Source organism: Suricata suricatta, chromosome 12 (genome assembly GCF_006229205.1).
Source record: "Suricata suricatta isolate VVHF042 chromosome 12, meerkat_22Aug2017_6uvM2_HiC, whole genome shotgun sequence".
In the NCBI taxonomy this organism is placed as follows: domain Eukaryota; kingdom Metazoa; phylum Chordata; class Mammalia; order Carnivora; family Herpestidae; genus Suricata; species Suricata suricatta.
In genome coordinates this window covers 51438035-51451944 of record NC_043711.1, presented here as the reverse complement: position 1 = coordinate 51451944, position 13910 = coordinate 51438035, and positions in this window count along the sequence as shown.

Here is a 13910-nt window from a genome sequence, read left to right as displayed (position 1 = left end):
CTCCTTCCACGGTAACCAAGACAAACACTTGCAACATGACAGACACTGCTCCGGGCAGTATAAATATCTGTGTTTTACAGGTGGGGACACGGAATCACGAAGCAGTGGTTTGCCCACACAGGTAGCATCTGGCGGCCAGGATTTGAACCTTGGCAGTCTGGTTGCAGGGTCCCTGCTCTTATTAGACCATGCCAGCTTTCTCCTCGGCCACAGGCTGAAAGCCGTGTTCTCCATCTCATAGGGTCACTGAGGGATTAAGTGAGATAGTGCTTGTACAGATTTCATCATGAGGATGGCACACAGCAAGCACTCCATAACTGGGAACCAGAAACAACAACGCCACTGCTAATAGTGATAGTAGTAATTCCCTCAGACGCACCTCTGAGGCCAAAGGCCAGGCCAGTGGCTGGCCACTTTAGGGGGACCGATCACTGTACAGGCAGGTCTGTTACCCGACAGGGACTAAATAGCCTGGTTAAGCGCAGAGGAAGGTGGTAGGTGTTGTTATAGCAACTGATGAGTCTTTCTGTGTCCTCAGGGCCAAGTGGGCGGTGGAGCAGGGGCGGAGAAGCTCCAGCTAGGAAGCCAGCGAGGAAGCAAAGGGAGGGGGCCGGCCAAGGAAGTCCCCCCTCCTTGCCCCATCCTAGCCTGGCAGCCATGACTCCTACGCCCTGAGACCAGCAGGGCGCCAGGCAGGCTGCTTCCCCGCTGCAGCTGGGGGCACAGAGGTGCTCGGACGCCAGGCACAGACGAAAGCATGGGAGCCGTAGCCTTCAGCCCTCGGCTCTAAGTAACCACAGGCAGGCAGTGAGTTGTGTGGAGCAGGTCCCTCACCCTGGGTGGAATGAGTGTTCTGGAAGCACTGTTCCAAGAATAGAATCTGGCAGCTCTGACAGGGGACTGCTCTGGCTCTTGTGGACGTGGGCAGAAGAGCTTGCTAATGCCTAATGGTGTGGCCACATCCAAGCTGAGAAGCCAGATCACCTCTCTTCTCTCTCTCCCTCCCTCTGCCTGGCGTGGTACTAATTCCTATCTTTGCACTGTCATCCTCCATGGATGGTGTGACCTCCGCCCCATCTGTTGGTCCCTCCATCCATCTGTCTGTCCACCCACGCAGGTATTGAACTCTGCTGCATGCCAGGGAGTGACGGAGGTGTGTGGGATTCAGCTGTAAACAAGAGAATCATGGTCTTGGGCTTCTTACAACTCATAATCTTATGGGAGAGGCAGAGAGACAGGCCACACAGAGAGGAGAGCGCACAGTGTAGGGGGCAGGCCAGGGCTTCCCCGCTGACGGCCTATGCGATGAATTCATCCCATTGATCTACGTTTAGAGTATTTTCACAATAAGAACACTTAACATGAAATTCTTAATTTGGGGGTTCTCATGAAAATTAAGGGGATCTGGTGCCTGAGCTTCATGGTGCCAGTTGCTAGAACCTGGCAGCAGAACCCGTCAAGTTCTCTCCAGCTCCCGCTGCTCTACCCTACACCTGGCCTCGCTCCTCCAGGCATTTCAGTCAGCCTGCCAGCAGTAGGGTCAAGAGGACTCATGACAGCAAAAACCACCTCAGCCTCAAAGGTCTCTCCTCTGAATAGCTAACAAGGCGGAGCTACAGTGGAAATACAGCCCTTGCCCCGGTTATGCCATAGGTGGAGATGTGTAAGGTGGGGGGAGATGGGAGTGAAGGTTGAGATTCTCTCTCTCCCTGTCTCTCTGCCCCTCTCTCACTGGGTCTCTCCCCCCCTCCCCAATAAATCAACTTAAAAAAAAAAACCTTCACTTGATGTAACTACAAAGAGAAGAATTATGATTAAAGATAGAGTGACTTGACCGTGCGCCTCCAGTGGGACATGCCCGAAGAGGCCTCAGGACAGAAGTAACCGCAAGAGACAAATGTACTAAGTGCCTTCCCTGCGTCACCTTCACGGGAGATGCTAGGAAACGCTGGGGAATGAGGCAGACATCCCTGTCCCGGTGGAATCTGTGGTTTTGAGTCCTCTGCTATCTGCAGCCTTTTCCAGTATCATCCACTTCCTTAAAGTTTTTTATTTTTTACTTAGAGGGGCACTAGGGCGTCTCAGTCGGTTGAGCGTCCAACTTCGGCTCAGGTCATGATCTTGTGGTTCAAGTGTTAGAGTCCTGCATCAGGCTCTGTACGGATGACTTGGAGTCTGCAGCCTGCTTTGGATTCTGTGTCTCCCTCTCTCTCTGCCCCTCCCCTGCTCGTGCACTGCCTCTCTCTTTCTCAAAAATAAAAACATGAAAAAAATTTAAAAACTTTTTTTTTACTTTTGGAAAATGTCAAACATATACAAGTAGGCAGAATAGTGTGATAAGACCCATGTCTCCTCCACCCAGCACCCCCAGTATCAGTCCTGTTTCCTTCCAACCCACCCCCCTTCACTCTGTCCCCTCCCATACTATGCTGAGGCAAATTCCAGACTCCATAGTATTTCAAAGTGCCTTCATAAATATTTCAGTATGTCTCCCAAAAAGGCAGTAACTCTCTAAAAGAATAAATAACCACAATACCATGATCACACGCAGGACAAATAACTTCCCAGTAGCACCAGATCTTCAGTGCTCAGAGGTCCAATTATTTCATAATCACTATAAAATGTTTTACAGATAAGATTCACACAGTATGATTGGTTGATAGGTATGTCTCCAAAGACTATTCATTTATGGGTTTTCTCCCTATTAATTTTCCCCTTTAAAATGTATTTTAAAAAGATGCTGGGGGGCACATGGGTGGCTCTGTCGGTTAAGCATCTGACTTCAGCTCAGGTCATGATCTCGCAGTTCATGGGTTTGAGCTCCGCATTGGACTCTGTGCTGACAGCTCAGAGCCTGGAGCCTGTCTTCAGATTCTGTATCTTCTTTCTCTCTGACCCTCCCCTGCTCACGCTGTCTCTCTCTTTCTCAAAAATGAATAAAACATTAAAAAAAACTAACTAGATTGCTTTTTCTGTAGAGTTCTCCAGAAAATCAGAGTTTGTGGATTTTGTGGACTGCATCAGGGCACCAGTTTTCACACATTGCTCTGTCTTCTGAATTTCCTAGAAACTGGTAGTTGATCAGAGCTGCGGTGCCCAGGACAGTAGCTGCCAGCCACACGTGGCTGCTGGGCACTTGAACGTGGCCTGTCCAAGTGGAGATGTGCTGTACGCATAAAGGAATGGAAAAGAGTTCACGGATCATTTGTTGTATCGACGGCATATTGAAATGATAATATGTTGGGTTAAATAGGATCTATTACTAAAATTAAATCCACCTCTGTCTTTTTACTCTTTTTCAGCGTGCCTTCTAGAAAACTTAAAATCACCTATGTGACCTGTGAGACTTGCATTTGGTGTGTTTCACTGAATAGTCTTGAGCTAAGGGCGTGATCAGATTTCGGTTCAGTTTTCTGGCGGTTTCAGGGCAAGGCTATGCTCTTCCGTCTAGAGGCACTTAGTGACTGCTGGGCTCCCTTTTTGTGATGCTTGTGGCCACTGAGGCCCAGAGCCTGGTCCATTAATCTACTAGGGGTTGCAAAATGATGGGATCCTCATGCTGTTATTTCATCTGTATGTTAAATTAGCTGCCATCCTAGAAAGAGAAACTTCTTGGGGGGCCCGGGCGGCCTGGTTTCGGTCAGGTCATGATCTCTCAGTTCATGAATTCGAGCCCCACATTGGGCTCTGTGCTGACAGTTCAGAGCCTTCTTGGGATGCTGTCTTCTCTCTCTCTCTGACCCACGTTTCCCCTTTCAAAAAAAAAAAAACCCATTTAAATATATGTATATTTTATATTTAAGAGAGAGAAGCTTCTTGTCATCTTAGGGAATATAAGTCACTCTTCAGAGAGGTGTCCCCTGACATCCCTGAGTAGGGTGACTCACGTAGTCCTTGTCATTGCCCTATTGTCTCCTTCCTGGCCTTTCTCACCATTTGCCGTTATCACTGTATCTGCTTGCTTGCCCGGTGATGGCTGCTACCGTAGTATCAGCCCCGGGGGAGAAGGACCAGCTCTGGTTTCCTCACCCGTGAAATCCCAGTGTCCCACCCGGAGGAGGTGCTGGAGAAGGATCTGTGGAATGAAGGGAGGGATTCTGAAATGGACAAAACCCCAGATGGTAAAACAGGAAACCCGAGCTTGGATCTCAGCTCTGCCACACGCTGAGGGTCCCAGCCTCTTCAGGCCTCAGTTCCCTCCAGTGGGGCAAGCAGGTGGGCAGGCCAGTCTCGGGAGCACAGTTTCAGCCCTGAGGGGCTCTCGTTCTGCAAGACTGGCCTCCCCTCAGCTCATGCTTGTGGAGCCCTCTCTCCCACCAGGGCTGAGCTGGGGCCAGGTGGCAGATGATTAAGGCGACACCCCACAGCTAAGAAATCCAAAAGCTAATTAACTCCAGCCCAGCAGACTCGAAGGAAGCCAGTCTGGCCGCCGCGCTGATGGTGGGTGGCATTAATACCTAATGGTCTCTTCTAATCGCTGTCTTACCCCAAGTTCCTCCTGTTTCCCAAAGCACTTTCAATCAAGCAAAGAGCATCCACAGAGTGCCTCTGAGCCCTGTCCCCTGGAGGAAAGAGGCCAGGAAACAGAAAGCCACCCCACCAGGAGCTAACAAGTAAGCTGGCCAGACAAGATGTAACACTCAGGGAGGGGCGAGAGAGCTGAGCAGGGCAGGGCAAGGGTGTGCCACACCCATCTAGCCTGTGTCCCTCCCAGCAGGCAGGGCCATTCGTCTCCGGGAAGGGGATTACTCCACCTGGCCTCTGGGGAAACTGAGGCTCCAAATCGGGACTGCCTTGGCCAAGGTTATACAGGTGCTGAGTGGCAGAGGTGGGAAGCCAACTCTTGGGATCTGTTCACTCACTGACAATAGTGAGGGCGCCTGCTGCGGGCTGGATGGGATGCCTTGCTTGGAGAGTACACAGGCATCTTAGGGCAGATTCCCAGAGAGGATGCTAACGTCCACGTGGGGGGTGGGGTAGCTAAGTGGGGATGTGATCTTTCCAGGGAGGCTAGCCTGATTCTGGCCCTGCAAGGGTGCAGAGCTGAGCCGGTCCCACCATGAGGTCAGGGGCAGGATTTTGTACCTGTGTCAGTCATGGGCCGCAGACCCTCCCAGGTGTGGAAGGCAGGATCTCCCAAGCAAGGGGGCTCCCATCTGGCTGAGGACAATTCTCAGGAGAGCTGGGAGGGCCACCAAGGGGACACCCTACAGCAGGTGGTATAGGAGGTAAACATAGCAAGGTACAGTTGTATCATGGGCTCACTAAGACCTGCTGACACCACCCTGTAAGGAGGCTTGTACTTAGGCTTCTCATGGGAAGTAGATGAAATTAACAGTCATTAATGATAGTTTTGTGAGAACTACTATGTGCCAAGCACTGTTCTAAACACTTGAGATAGAATGGTGGAGGCGGGCACCAGGGTGGTTCAGTAGGTTAGGCGTCTGACTTCAGCTCAGGTCATGATCTCATGGTTCATGAGTTCGAGCCCCGTGTCGGGCTCTGTGCTGACAGCTCTGAGCCTGGGGCCTGCTTCGGATTCTGTGTCTCCCTCTTTCTCTCTGCCCCTCCCCTGAATGCACTCTATCTCTCTCTGTCTCTCTCTTTCTCTCTTAAAAATAAATAAAAATATTTTTTTAATTAAAAAAAAAGAACAGTGGGGGAAAAGGCAGAGATTCTATTCTGATGGGGGACAGCGCCACCCTGCTATGCAACTCTAGGAGGTGCCACTGTCCTATCACATTGCAGTCTGTGTGAATAGTGACTTCTGGAACTGTGCAGTGCACACCCTGGACCATGGGCCACAGCTGTCCCAGTTGGGGGAAACCGATAATAAACGACACACAGAGGTACAATATGTATAACAGTAGATGGTGGAAAATGCTGAGGAACATAAAGCAGAGAATACAGAGAGGGTGTGGACATGTGGGAGGGTGCAATTTTATACACTGCCAGGGACAAGCTCACCGAGATTACTGCATTTGTCAGCACCCCAGCAGGGAGCAGCTGGCACACCGCAGTGGGGCATGGGAGGAGAGTTAGCAGAGGGACTATTTCCCACGATATGAGCAGGGTAGGGAGAAACCAGGAAGAGTGGAGTGAGGACACTATGATCTGGAGGCTGGAGGGGGCAGGGGACACATGACAGAAGACAGCAACTATATAGGGAAGCCACCTGACAAGGCCACCACCAGTCTCCAACAGTCACCTGGGAGCGAGTGCAGGGAATAAACCCCTGACCTTGCTCCTTCTTATGGTGCCCTCCATAGGGCAAACCTGGTAGAAGCCAGTGGGTGAAGGTGTTATTGATTTAGTCCTTCCTAAATCAGCATCCAGGAAACGGAGCAGGGTGGAAGTAGGTGTAGAGTGGATCCAGGGGTGCAAACAGCAGCTACACAATGACAATAGAGCAGAGACCAGAAGAGGATAAGTTCCAGTGGACATCTGGGAAAGAGTATTCCAGTCCAAAAAAAGAGCATAAGCAAAGGTCCTGCAGTGGAAGGGTGCTGGGCCGTCTGTGCCACAGCAGACTGGCCTCTGGCTGGAGCCGAGTGAGGGCAGTGGATGAAGTCCAAAGGTAACAGGAGGCTGGGTGGAGGCGATTGTCCAGGTGTGTGAGATGAGAAGCCCTTGGGAGGGTGCCGGGCAGGGAAGGGGCGCTGTCTGGCTTCCGTCTTGACAGATTCCTCTGCCTCAGTGCAGAGATGAGGCGTAGCAGGGCAGAGGTGGAGGCAGGGAGAGCACAGAGGAGGCTCTGCAGCAGCCCAGGTGAAAGACGGTGGAGACTGGAATGGAGTGACAGGAGCAGAGGTGGTGACATGCGGCTGGATGCTGATTCTATTTTGAAGGTAGAGCGACAGCCTTTTCTGATGGATTGGTTTTGGGGTCTGGGAGCCAAAGAACTTGTTACTCTTGTCTGTTATCCTTCAGCAACTTATTAATGGCTGATGTGTTTTCCTAAGCTGTAGCTTGGGGAAGGAGAAGTTACATTATCTATGCATTCCCTGTGAAGCCCTTCTGGGGATTACTATTGGTTAGGGGCAGGGGAGAGAGCATTAAGGGTAGTGTTGTGATTCGTCTTAAAAGTGATGTCTTTGTCTCTTATAGTCTGAGATGCTTGCAGGTGATTTGCTGCCTAATACTATGGGAGTGAGCAAGGCTACAGAGGAATCGGGTTTGCCATAAATTGGGAATTACTGAAATTGGCTGATGGTGTGGGGGTCAATTACACTACGCTGTCTACTTTGGTATAGTTTTAATATTTCCAAAATGAAAGGTTTTTTTTAAGATCTATATTGTGGATCCTTGTGATGGAACTCCTCTGTATCTTGACTATGAATCTACACGGGGAATAAATTTGCAAAGAACCGATTCCACACCCCCCCCACACACACACACACACACTTACACACACACACAAATGCATTTAAAACTGAAAAGTCAGTGGATTGTATCAATGTCAATGTCCTGTCAATATCAATACTATACTTGTGAAAGGTGTTGCCATTGAGAGGAATCTGGGGAAGTGTACAGGGACCTCTCCACGGTATTTCTTAGAGCTGCATGTAAATCTACAATTATCTCAAAAAATTTTTACAGTCCCTATAAAAGATTAGAGGAGAAATTAACAAGTATTGGATAGGTTGTGGAGAAATTAGAATGCTTGTGGATTATAAATAGGAATGTGAAATAGTGCAGGTGCTGTGGAAAATAGTAAGGTAATTTAATTCCTCAAAAAATTAAACAGAATTACGGTATGATCTAGCAAGTCCGCTTTTGGGTATATACCCAAATGTATCGAAAACAAGGACTTGAAGCAACACTTCTTTGCACATGTTCATGGCATTATTCACAAATGCCAAAAGGTGATAACAATATATACTGAACAGATAAATAAAATGTGGCAAATTCATACAATGGAATATTATTCAGCCTTAAAAAGAAAGGACATCCTGACACATATTACAACATAGATGGACGTTGAGGCCATTGTGGTAAGTGAGATAAGCCAATCAGAAAAGGACAAATATTATGTGACTCCACCTAAAAGGTAAAAGTGGGTTATAATCAGGTGTCAACAGATTCCCTCATTCTCTGACCAGAATGGCAGAGAGAAAGTTATTCACAGATTGTTCTAGGTGCCCTATGTTTCCATTGAAATACCATCAAAAGAATCCCAGGCAGTGCTCTTCTAGACAGTAGTGACATCCCCAATGTGGGAGTCACTAAGACAGTGAGAAATCATCCACCAAATGACCACCCAACACCTGTGCGCCAGCCGTACGGGAAGGGTCACCAGGCTCTGATAACATTTAATGGATGCCCAAGCAACGGGTTAACTCCTACATATCCTCAGATCCTAGTTCCAGTGTCCCTTTTTCAAGGAAGGCTTCCCTGATTCCCTGGACTGGATGGTGCTTCTCTATGTCAAGATCACTGCACATCCCAGTTTGCCCAAGACAGTCCAGTTATGACAGTTGTGCAGGCATAATTATTAACAGCACCCACTTTCACCTACCGAAGGGTCCAGCTTTAGGTGGCAAATCAAAGGGCCACCCACCCATTACAGACCCTTCTAGCATCTCTTAATTGTGACTAGTTCATTGTGGAATGTTGTCTCTCCAGCTGTGGGGTCAAAGCTCGCAGAGGGCAGGGACATGCCTGCCTCGTTCCTGGTCAAAGGTACACTGTCTTTCTGTTTATCGTGAGCTCGGTAATACTGATTGGATGAATGGATGTTTCCACCACCTTGTCCGTGTCCTGGTGGCCATGGAGCTGCCTGCTGAGCAGGGGGCCCTGGGTGGCTCAGTCGGTTAAGCATCTGACTCTTGGTTTCGACTCAGGTCACAATTTCACAGTTGGTGAGTTCAAGTCCTGCATCAGGCTCTGCACTGACAATGTAGAACCTGCTGGGAATTCTTTCTCTCCCTCTCTCTGCCCCTCTCTCTGTCAAAATAAATAAAGAAACTTTAAAATGAGGTTTAAAAAAAAAAACTAAAAACTCCCTGCTGGAAAGAGTATAGTTGACTGACTGCCTCCAGCAGCTACCCCAGGTGGCCCCCAATGACTGGGCATGGTGGTGGCACCAGAGCTTGGTATTCCCTCCCAGTGGAGACCCTACTATCAGCCAGACTTTGCCCTGGGGCTGTCCACTGGCCTGGCCTCGGATTTCTCAGTGCCACTAAGAGTCCAAGGCCTTTTTCTCCAGCTGAGCTTTCACGGGTATCTGAATTACACTGGCTCTGAGGCCCTCCGGTCTCCTTCTGCTCCTTTATTATGCCTCCCAAACAGCGCCCCCCAAAGTCCTTTGCACGCCTCTTGTCTTGGGGTCTGCTTTTCAGAGCACCTAGACTAGTGTTCTGTCACCACAAGACCATGAGCTGGGAACCTGGTCTGATTCTCTTCTTCCCACCTAGATCCCCTTCCTCTGGAAGGGGAGGAGCCACTGCCCAGCCCACTGGCTCTCTGCTCTCTTCTGGCGCTTGGAGTACAAGCTCTGGTCGGAGCTCTTTGCATCCACAGATTTGCCTTTGCCATTTCTCCACTTACTTGTGGCCAATTAGCTCAAGAACATGTCTCTGTCCCTCTCCCTCCTTCTCTCTCCCTTCCTCTCTCTCTTTCTCTCTTTCTCTCTGGGTCTCAACCCTTGAGAGTTTCTCTCCAAGTCTTTCTTTAACTTCCTCTTCCAAACATTGGCTTTATGCACATGAGTTTCCCCCATGACATAAGCTAAATCAAAACAAGTAAGAGTAAGATAAGAAGAAATGGACAACTTGTGAGGCCCTTGAAAGTGTCCAGACATTGTCATCAGCATCTTCACAAATGTCTCGTCTCCTCTAATTAAATCCACTTTTCTCCAGCTGCAATATTCAAGATCAATGAAACAGATAAAGGGCATTGATAAATGGCTCTCGCTCCAGCAGTGCACAAGCTTGGCTGCACCCTGGAATCCTCAAGCTTCTTAGAAACAGCAATGCCCAGGCTCCACCGCCAAAGGATTGAAATGCTGATGCCCGGGTCCCACTCCAGAAGGTTCAGATTTTGTTGTTCGGAGGTAGATACTGGGCCTCAGCTTCCAGAGAGATAAGATCCTGCAGCCAGGGTTAGGTACCGCTGATAAGGAAGTTCCCCGTGTGCGTTAGTTAATTCCTTCAGGTGTGTGCTGTGGTCTCATTTTGCAGGTGAGGACACTTGGACTCAGGGACTTGGAGGGAAGGAGAATCCAAATGCTCCGTTCTGTACCTGCTACTGGGCAGGGAGAGCCTCAGACAGAGATAGGAGAAGAGCCAGCAACCTCCCTCTTACCTTCACCCAGTCTAGCTCCACCCAGGCAATTCCCCAGCTGTCATTTATGGTGTCCTTCTCTACTGTAAGACTGGAGGCCCTGTTGTTGTGGGAGCTTTTCTTATGCAAACATCCTGTAACATTTATGTGGTCACAGCCACCTCAGGGGTCAGAGTCTTATTGTCATGGATTTGACTATAGGGCCCAGCACCAAGCTTAGCCAAAAGCTAATGCTTTAAAAATTTTTGTTGAAAGGTTATTTGGACATATGTTGAATGGGATGAATGGATAGATAAACAAACAGATGGACAGACAGGAACAGATCATGATAAGCAGATAAATGGATTTGAACAAATAGATGGGCAGTAGATTGGATGGATGGATGGATGATTACATGGGTAGGTAAATGCAAGAATAAATTTGTCCATACCCTGCCTTGTGTCACAAAGGATTTGAGATGCTCAAAAAGATTCAAGATACTTATAATAAAATTAAAAAGTAGAATTTTAGCACAGTCTCTGTACCTGGCTTCACTCTAGGCATTAGAACACATTTGTGAACAGGAGACAAAGGTTCTTCCCCATGTGACCCTTACATTTTAGCAGCATGAAACAGACAATAAACAGGAAACATACCAAATGAGTAAATTGTGTAGAGTATGTTAGAAGGCTAAGAGCTATTGATGAGAGAAAAGAGGAGGGAAAGAGAGACTGGAAAAGCCAAAGAGGCGGGGATGGGATGCCATTCTTAGCAGGGAGATGAAGGAAGGACTCATGGAGACGGTGAGCTCTGAGCAAAGACCTGAGGGAGGGATCTAGGGGGAGAGCATCCCAGGTGGGGGAGAGGGCCTGTGCAAAGGTTTTGGGTGGGTGGTGGGTGCGTCTCTCTGTTTGAGGGATAATATCTGAGGCCAAGCACCTGGAGCCAAGTGAGAGGAGGGGAAAGTAGGGGTCAGAGGTCACAGGGTGGCCAGGTCACATAAGACCTTGTGGGTGATGGTGAAAACCTTGGTGGTTTTGCTGAGTGACGTGGGAGCCACAGGAGAGTGTTGAGCAGAGGAGGGCTGTGACCTGGCTTAGATTTTTTTTTAATTTATTTAAATTTTTTTAATGTTTTATTTATTTTTGATACAGAGAGAGACAGAGCATGAGAGGGGGAGGGGCAGAGAGGAGGGAGAGACAGAACCGGAAGCAGGCTCCAGGCTCTGAGCCAGCTGTCAGCACAGAGCCTGATGTGGGGCTCAAACCCATGAATGTGAGATCTGACCTGAGCCGAAGTTGGAGGCTTAACCGACTGAGCCACCCAGGCGCCCCTGGCTTAGATTTTTAAAGGTTCCCTCCAGCCACTCTTGTAAATCAGTAGACCACAGGTGGTGGGAATCAAAGCAGAAAGAGCAGTGAGAAGTCAGCCAGCTAAGAGGGGATGGTGACTCACACCAGAGTGGGGACAGCAGAAGCGATGAGAGGTGGCCAGAGTCTGGGTATCTTCTGAAGCTGGATCTAGTAGGAAGGAGTTCATGACAGACTGGGTACGGGTGTGAGAGGAAGAGAAGAATCAGCTTTGATGCGGGAGTTTGGGCCTGAGTCACTGCAAATAGGAGATGCCACCAATCTAAATGGGTAAAGCTGGGGTCAGGCCAGGGTTTAGGGAGGAGCCACAGTCAGGAGCTTAGTTTTGGACATGAGGGGTTCCGATGTGCCCTGGGCATCCAGTGGAGATGTTCAACAGACAGTCGCTATTGCTGGAATTCAAGACAGGTCTAGGCTGGAGACATAAACATGGAGTCACACACACACACACATAAATGGCATTTAAAGCGCTGATGTTGGGTGAGGTTACAAGACAGGGATACAGAGGAGAAGAGGCTGGAGGACCGAGCCCCAGGGCATCCCAGCATCAAGAGGTTGTGGAGAGAAGAAAATCAGTGAAGGAGAAGGGGGAGACCAGTGAGGTAGGGGAACCACCGGGAGAGCACAAGGTCCTGGAAATCAGATGAGAGCAGGGAGTAGTCACCTGTGCCAACCCACATAAGAGACGGGAACTGAGGAATTGGCATGGATTTTGCCATGAGGAGGCCGCTGGCCACCTTGACTAAAGGGGCACCATGGAGCAGCAAGAGTGGCACCTGATTGGAATGGGTTTATGAAGAATGGGAGGGAGGCGTCAGAAGGATTGAGGATGGACAGTTCCTTGGAAGAGTTTTGCTGCAAAGGAGAGCGTGTTAGCTTATCTCCTAGTGTTCGAGTCCTCGCATAGTCCCTTCCCTTGGATCTAGGCTGTCCTTGTGACTTTACCCAACAAAATGTGGCAGAAGCCATGCTGTACCCATCCCATGCCTAAGCCTTAAGATGGCCTGGAAACTTCTGCTCTGCTGGACCCCAGGCAGCACACTGTAAGAAGCTCAAGCCACACAGCAGGCCGTGTGGAGAGAATGGAGGCCCCATGCTCAACAGGCCAGACCAAGCTCCAGCCAGTGGCCAGCACCAACCACAGGCCTAAGATCTTAGCCCCATGGAGCTTCCAGAAGGCTACAGCCCCAGCTGATACCACACGTAGCAGGAGAGCTGCCTGGCGGAGCCCTGTCAACCTGCAGCACAGAGAGATAATAAAATAATGGTTGTTGTTCGAAAGCCATTGAAGTTCAGGGTGCCTGGCTACACAGCAATAACTGACCCAAACAGAGAGACACATAGGGTCGTTAGAGGGGGAAGAGGAGCCAAGAAGATTTTTTTCTTAATAATGATGGCATCACTATTGTTTTATTGGATTATAACTGGCATACAATATCATATTCATTTTGAGTGTACAAGATAGTGATTCAATATTTTTACACATGACAAAATGATCACCAACATAGGTCTAGTAGCTACCATCCGTCACCATACAAAGTTGTCCCAATATTATTGGCTATATTCCCTATGCTGTACATGACATCCCTGGGACTTATTTATTTAATAAGTAGAATTTGTACCTCTTACTCCCTTTCACCCATTTCACTCATCCTTCTGCCCCTCCCCTCTGGCGACCACCAGTTTGTTCTCTGTACCTGTGAGCCTCTTCCTGTTTTGTTGTGTTACACTTGCTTGTTCTCTTTCTTAGGTTTTACATACCAGTGAAATCATACAGTGTTTGTCTTTAACCATTTGACTTATTTCACCAAGTATAGTCCCACTTGTTTATTTTGCTTTTGTTTCTGTGTGGAGACAGATCCAAAGAATGTTACTAAGACTGATGTTAAAGAGATTTCTTGTAGGAGTTTCATGGTTTTGGGTGTTACATTCAAGTCCTTAGTCCCTTCAAAACATTTATTTTAATGGTTATTTTTGAGAGACAGAGCATGAGCAGGGAAGGGGCAGAGAGAGAGGGAGACACAGAATCCGAAGCAGGCTCCAGGCTCTGAGCTGTCAGTGCAGATCCTGATGCTGTGCTCAAACCCATGAACTGTGAGATCATGACCTGAGCTGAAGTTGGATGCTCAACCTACTGAGTCACCCAGGCACCCAAGTCCTTAGTCCATTTTGAGTTTATTTTTGTAGATGGTGTAAGATAGTGGTTCAGTTTCACTCTTTTGCGTGTAGCTGCCCAGATTTCTGTTGTTGTTTTAAAGATGGGAGAAATAATGGCAT